The sequence below is a fragment of the Diadema antillarum genome, unplaced genomic scaffold, assembly GCF_040938485.1.
Source record: "Diadema antillarum isolate AM-2024a unplaced genomic scaffold, OU_Dant_1.0 scf00000049, whole genome shotgun sequence".
Lineage (NCBI taxonomy): Eukaryota > Metazoa > Echinodermata > Echinoidea > Diadematoida > Diadematidae > Diadema > Diadema antillarum.
Window position 1 is genome coordinate 495,702 of NW_027270938.1, and position 7,119 is coordinate 502,820.

General features: G+C 41.9%; 1 pseudogene; it reads left to right on the forward strand.

Moving 5' to 3' along the window:
* Positions 1–309: 309 nt before the first annotated feature.
* LOC139715486 (uncharacterized) lies at positions 310–2,723 on the forward strand (annotated as a pseudogene).
* The last annotated feature ends 4,396 nt before the right edge of the window (positions 2,724–7,119 follow it).

The window sequence follows — 7,119 nt, forward strand, 5'->3', positions numbered from 1 at the left end:
ATGCGGTGCTGCCTTTCAGGATGAAATGCGGACGGCGCAGAGCAGTTGACAGTTGAGAACGAGAGAGAGCGAATAAAACTGAGGAGAGGAGAGATGCTCGTGGAATACCACCATCACTAGCTTCTTCCAGCTTATAAGCAGTAGCGGTGCTGGTAGGCGACGGAGGTGGCTTCTGAGAGCTGAAGTACCCAATTTCACCGGCTCACAAGAGCGCCACGCTCGGCTCCTGTACTGCCGCTTTGTGACCAGGGCGCTGCTGTCTGTATATTTTGCCGGCAAGACGAGCTTGTGGCACTCAGCGAAGTTCCGATGCATGCTGTGATCATGGATCCAGGGGACAGTGACAGGTGGGAGTCCGTGTCCCCCATCGCCAGCTCGACGGCGGTCATGTTGTCTACTACACTGCCCGAGAGGGTGATTGATGGCAACGCCTCACTGGTGGTTAATCTCATCGACATCGAACGTCACAAATATCTACCCGGGAGCAAAATCACCTCTGTTGAACACGAGCACTATGTCGAACCTTCTGAAACCATGGTGGTGATGATGATCATCATGGTCGTGATCCTTTCCCTCACCGTGACTCTTTCCAACGTGCTCGTTTTACACGTCATAAGACTTGATCGCACGCTGCACACTGTTGGTAACATGTTCACGGCTAGTCTCGCTGTGGCCGATCTCCTTGTCGGTGTATTTGTGATACCCTTCAATATTTTTGACATACTTTCTGTGACACGGTGGCAGGACCACCCGAACTCGGCCCGGTCGATCTGGGTCACCATGGACTTCTTCTTCACCACGGCAAGTATTATGAACCTTGTGCTCCTTAATCTCGATCGATTTTGGTCGATCACGTCACCTATCAAATACATTCGACAACGCACTCGTCGACGAGCCATGATGCTTATTGCGGGCGTGTGGGGCGTGCCTGTCGTGTTGATATTTGGTCCTGCTACCACGTGGAAACTTGCCTTCAAGTCTGTCCCCGTCCCGTCGCGTACCATGTTCGTGTTTTACAAGGCTGGCTCATGGTTGATGGCCGCCGGAGCTGTTTTTACCTATATCATTCCACTGTTTGTTCTCTGTGCAATCTACTCCCAAATCTACCGAGCCATTCACCGGCGAGCCAAGATGGACGTTGGCCGGTCGAGCATTGCGAGCAGCGCTATGTCCACTCGACCGGGCAGCTCGCGTCGTGACAGCGAGTCCCAGCATAACTTTATCACAGAGCATGAGTTGCAACGTTTGAAAGGAATATACGAGAAGACCGTTCGCAGAGAACGAGGCGAGCGCCAGCTGATGGCGATGATTAGGAGGCGTAGTCGAGGATATGGAACGGGGGCACGTGAAGTGCGACGGTACGCCAGCATCGATGAGGAGGACCACGAGGCTCGGTGTGATGAAGACGAGAGCGCGGAGTGTGAGGAGAATTTTCGCAAGGACACTGATGCAGAGAACGGTAGTATTTACGAAGGAGTCAATGATAATTCGGCCCCGTCGAGCGATGGTAAGCTGGCAGATGTTGAGTCAAGCGATGTGGAACACGATGACGGCTGTAGTGAAGAATCTTTCGAGATTCAAGGTGGTGAGAGGGAAGCGCTGATGACGCGCAATGAAAGTGCGGAAAATGAGAGGAGGGTGCATAATGAGTCCTCTAAAGGCCTCGATGATCTTAATACCTCGCCACGATTGCAAGTGAGACCAAGGAGTGACCGTATGTCCGTCGACTCTCCGACGAATAAGCCTCGACCTCATCTCTCACCGCGATCCTTGAAGCCTGAACGCCTCGAATGCGATTTATTTTCCAATGGGATGGTTATGTGCCCAAACTGCAGTCCAAGCAGCAGGGGGTCTAGCCGCGGCTCGAGTCCTAGTAGACGACTTGGTAATAGCATGGAAAGTGCGTGTGAGAGTATGAATCATTTGACTCGATCACCAGGGAAAAATCCGAGCTCAGTGTTTCCTTCCTCGCCAGAAAAGTGCGAATCGGAAGTACCAAGCTTGCCACTTAAACCGGATCAAGTTGTGCCACCTCACCAAAATGGAGATGTCATCCACTGTAATGGTACAGTCAAACGATCAGTTCCAGAATCAATTATAACAACGATGCAGGAGAGTTCTTTCAGAGCGATCCCGCGATTCTGTCCGACGTTGACAGCGAAACTGCATTGCAGGCACCATCCAAACGCAGGACTTCGTTCTCGTTCGATCTGATCAACGAAACTACGCACTGTCGCTGCAACGCCACCATCGCAGACACGCGGCCTTCAATGAGAAGCTTATCATACCCAAAGAGTGACCAGCGAACCTCCTTCACATTTCCCATGGACGTCGCTGCCATGAATGGATTTCGCAGCCGTGTTCGCCAGTCATTCAGTACTTCTTTCTCGGCCCTGAGCGGAAGAGGAAGCAAAGCGATGATGCTGCTTCGGAAGCAAGACAAGGCAGCAAAACAATTGGGGATTATTCTCACTTGTCTCATTGTGTGCTGGACACCCTATTTTTTCCAGGTACTGCTGTACTCGTTCGTGTACGACATTGGCAATACGAAGGCAATGACGATCGCGGTGTATCTTGGGTACGCGCACTCTTTCCTCAATCCAATTCTTTACGCCATGTTTAACTTGAGATTCCAGAGGGCGTTTCGCCGAGTCATATGCGCGTGTTGTTTCCGCGAGGAGATTTCTCCTCGCCCCTGCAGCGTACCGCCGTCGTTGATTTAACTCTGGATTATTTACAGTCGGATATTGACAGAACCTGAGCTCAAAAGAAGAGGGATAAAAAAACTCATATTTATAACGGATCTCTCTCTCTCTTTCTCTTTTTTTCCCCTTTATACTCCGTGTAGTTTGTCAAGACTGCCTCAGAGTGTGTGTAAACTCTTAGCTGTCTTTCTGTCAGCTTTAGGAATGAGATAGAAACAGAGAGGGATAGAACTGCACCAACTATTGAGTGTTTAAGAAAAAAAAATCATCTCTCCAAAAATGCTATGAGTGTAAGTGCAGCTCTCTCAGTAACGTACTACAATGTTTGCTCGTGTTCAAGAAGACAAGCTGCTTTTCTTTTTCTTTGCCACGTTATGAGGGTAATCCTCGTATTTGCAAGGATCTACACGAGCTGATTGGCGTGATAAAATTACACTGGCTCACGCAATGAGTGCACTTTCTAAAAATGTCATGTCTCCTCTTTGTTCGGACAAACTACACTTTATCTATAAAATGCCCAGACAGCATCGAAAATCCATGTGTGATTTAAGAAGCCCAAAATAGGTTTGCAACGAAAGAAAAAGAGTTAAAAATGCCTGGATTTCGAAAACAAAAACAAAAACAAAGAGCTCTAAATCATCGGGGGACCTCTTCACGACACGGGCGTCATTTCTCAACTTACTTATCTATGCTAGTAATCTAAATTCTTCTCCAACTATATTTTCCAATAACTGTGCAAGTATTTCGTAAATTGTTTATATATTTTGATAACGCTTTCGTGAAAAGAAGCTGATTTTTTAATACGTACGGTTTTGGTTGTACATGTGTATGTGCAGAAAAGAGTATAAAATATAGAAACAAATATTACATATCTTATCACAAGAAAATGTAGATTTTTCATACTTTTCAAACGCATTGTTTAATTCACCCATTAAATGGCTATGAACCCACCTACAAATGTATCACTCATGGCTATTTCTTCTACAGTAACTTTTGTCATTTACATTTACAAGAATTATTTTGAATACCACAAGATACAAATCTATTATAAAGCCGGATTGTTTATGTACAGGATGATGGAGCACGACTAATATCATATTCATTTATCAAGTTCATTGATCAAATCAATAGCATACTTATTTCAACTGACTTGCTGGGGATTTTGGGTCTGTGGGAGTTCAATGTTCCTCTATAGAAACAGAAGGGAGAATACTCATTTCACACAAACGAATACCACACATGACAAGCATGAATTATTACAATTTGGTCACCTGAAGCGAGTTGATGCAGTTCTTTGGTTGCCATAGCAACTTCCTGAATATGCAGATGAAGAGAGTAACATACAACCTGTACCATGTGTAATTTAGGAACCAAAAGTTCCTCAAATCAATACAGGGATGGAACGCAATGACGTTAGTGTTATCAGAGTCAAAGAACATTATTCCTAAAAACAGAATAAGATACGTGTCTTTTTTTTAATACATCAAAGAAATATACATATATATATATATATATATATATATATATATAGATGTATAAATGCTGGGAGCACCCTATTTGCCTCAGATGGGCATTATTTTGATGTCTATGTACAGCGACCACATACTGCACGCCGGACTTGACCTGTACTCTTCATTCTGCTGGAGTTTCTGCATTAATTTTCACATATAACCTTGGGTCCCCTTTAATGCAAAACCGCAACATGAAACGGCGAACGAATTTGCTAACCTAGAGTTAACGAAACAAGCAAGCAAACAAACAAACAAAAAGAAACATTTGCACTCATGTGTGTGTGTGAGTATGTGTATGTGTGATAAGTCAATTGATGTCGTACGACTGTTTGCATGTATAGTTACGGGAGACACGCTTGACGTTTATTATGGATATGATTATGTGATGACGTCAGATTGTCTGCAAATGTAGTTGAAACCCATTATAATAACTTTAATAGGTCGCTATACACAAGTTTGAATACATTGTATGTGTTTAAATACATGAATGTATATACACATTCGTAGATATATACATATATGAATATGTGTATATATACATTTATGCATATCTGTATACATTTATATATTTACATACATATATGCCCTTTTTTTACTGATACATGTATCTGCTTGTATAATATGTACATGTACATGAATGCGTGGGTATGCAAAGGTTGGATCAGCAATGTTTCTTGTCGATGTATTCAAAAGGTGGAAGATGTCAGAGCCACAGAAGAAGCAGAAGAAGACAAGGTGCTGCGGTCATCTTTCTATTGTATCTCGTGGTATATGTGCACAGCAGAGGCCACTCTATTCAGTGTTCAGTGTAAAAGCAATAATCGATACGTAAAGGTCACCGCTATGTGGGTAACCGGCACGCTGTCGTCTGGAACAATGATGTCGTCTTTGTCTGATCGGCAAGTATCTATCACCGACTGACTTCTCAGTTTAATAGAGCGTCTTCCGAACCCGCGGGCAGGTGGAAGACATAGGACGCCATATATACTGTAATGTATTCCATTCAAACTCCTTGGCTGGAGAGTGTCTCTCAATATTGCGGTTTAACTCCTTCTGTACCAACGAATTAAATGTGTACAAATTTCACACACATACCTCTGGACAAGAAATCAATGTGGCACGAAGAGAGTTAATCATTATTTGAAGAGTTTGCTCGCAAAACGAGTTAACTCCATTCTTGTTAAGTTGAGATATTTGCGTTTACAGCTGCTCAACAGAAATAAAGAAAAGATATGGTATATTCTAAATCGTAACTTCAAGAACATTCCTTTTTATACTAAAAGTGCGGTATCACCGGAAAGGTTTTATTTTGCTCTATCTGATAATGAAATTACTGTCAAAGTGTTTAAAAATGACACTTAGCTCAGTTTGGGATCCACTGCTCTTCACTTATTTTTTTTTCGCAATGATTTGTGAAAGTACTGGGAGGAAGAACGCGATCTCTTACAATTAACTGCTTCATGACATCAACTTCATTGAAGACAAATCTTACAGGGAAGACAAATCTTAAAGGGATAGTGTAGTACTGGTTAAGATGGAGCTTCAGGTTTTTAACTTTTTTGTGACATAATTATCATACTCTTTACTTGCTTCATACAATGAGAAACTTCTTATAAGATATGAAAGAGCATGTAATTTTAAGAGGGATTCAAAGTTTTTTGATGAATTTTTTAAAAGAATGGCTGATATATCCAAAACAAAGAGATCCCAATGAAAGGTAGAACCCACCTTTTATCAGGAACGTCTTGTTTTACTTTGTTTTTGGATATCTCAGCCATTTAAAACCCGATTTTCATCTAAACTTTGACTTCCTCTTAGAATTGTTTGCTCTGTAACATTTCGAAAGTGGTTTCTCAGTATCTCGCAAAAAGTTAAAAGCTCAATCCTCCTCTTAATTAACACTATATCATTCCGCCAAAGGCGACTTCTGGATGATTTTCACACGTTTGCATAGTTGAACATCTAATAATTGGTTATGCTAAGTACAGAGTTTCAGAATTTATAGTGATTATGATGAGGACTAAGAATATTTACAAACTTCATTACAAATCATAAGAAACAAGGATGAGGACTTCGCAGCTTCCCATAAGAAGGCATGATAGGGTGCTCAAGGAAGCAGAACAAGCAAGTAAAAAGCATGTATTCTACACAGGCATTGACAGGTGAAGCTGTTAAGCAAGTGCTTGTGAAGGAATTACATTGCTACATTACTAGAATGTGTGAACCTCCTATGTCACTATCCTTGTTCAGTGTATCATGTTTTGGGGTTTTCAGAGTTTTGGTTTATCTGGATCACAATTCCACAAATCTATACATAGCGCCATCGATTTATATGGAATGCCCCTTTAACCCTTTCTCTGCCAATGAGTCAAATAAGAACAAATTTCCCATACAGACCTATGGACAGGTGATTAATGTAACTCACAGAAAAGGGTTAAAGAATTATAAATAAATCAAAGAATTGTTTCCAATGGACTTCATTACTCACTAATTTCAGAAATTCTTGAAGATACAGATGCACTTGATTACCGCATGGCATCCTTCGATGAAATGACGAGAAATGTCACTGTTTTGGTTATTCTAAAATGAATTACTATTCAATTAAACTTTATTTCCATCCAACAAAATGCAATGCACAATGCAAAGTCTACACTTGGCAAATTATATTGTCTAACGATTTGTAAGAAGTGCAGGCCATAAAGTATAAAGTATAATACAAGACGTATGGACTAACAAACGTACAATGAGAGGAACGATGCATACTTTGCAAGGACGACAAAAAGTAAGATAGCGATGGAAAAGAATGATCTACCGAAAAGCTGAGCTTGCATGACGCACATAACTCGTTAAGCAATAATCGAAAAATGTTATCTATGTACGGCTAGAGCATTAGATATCTGATA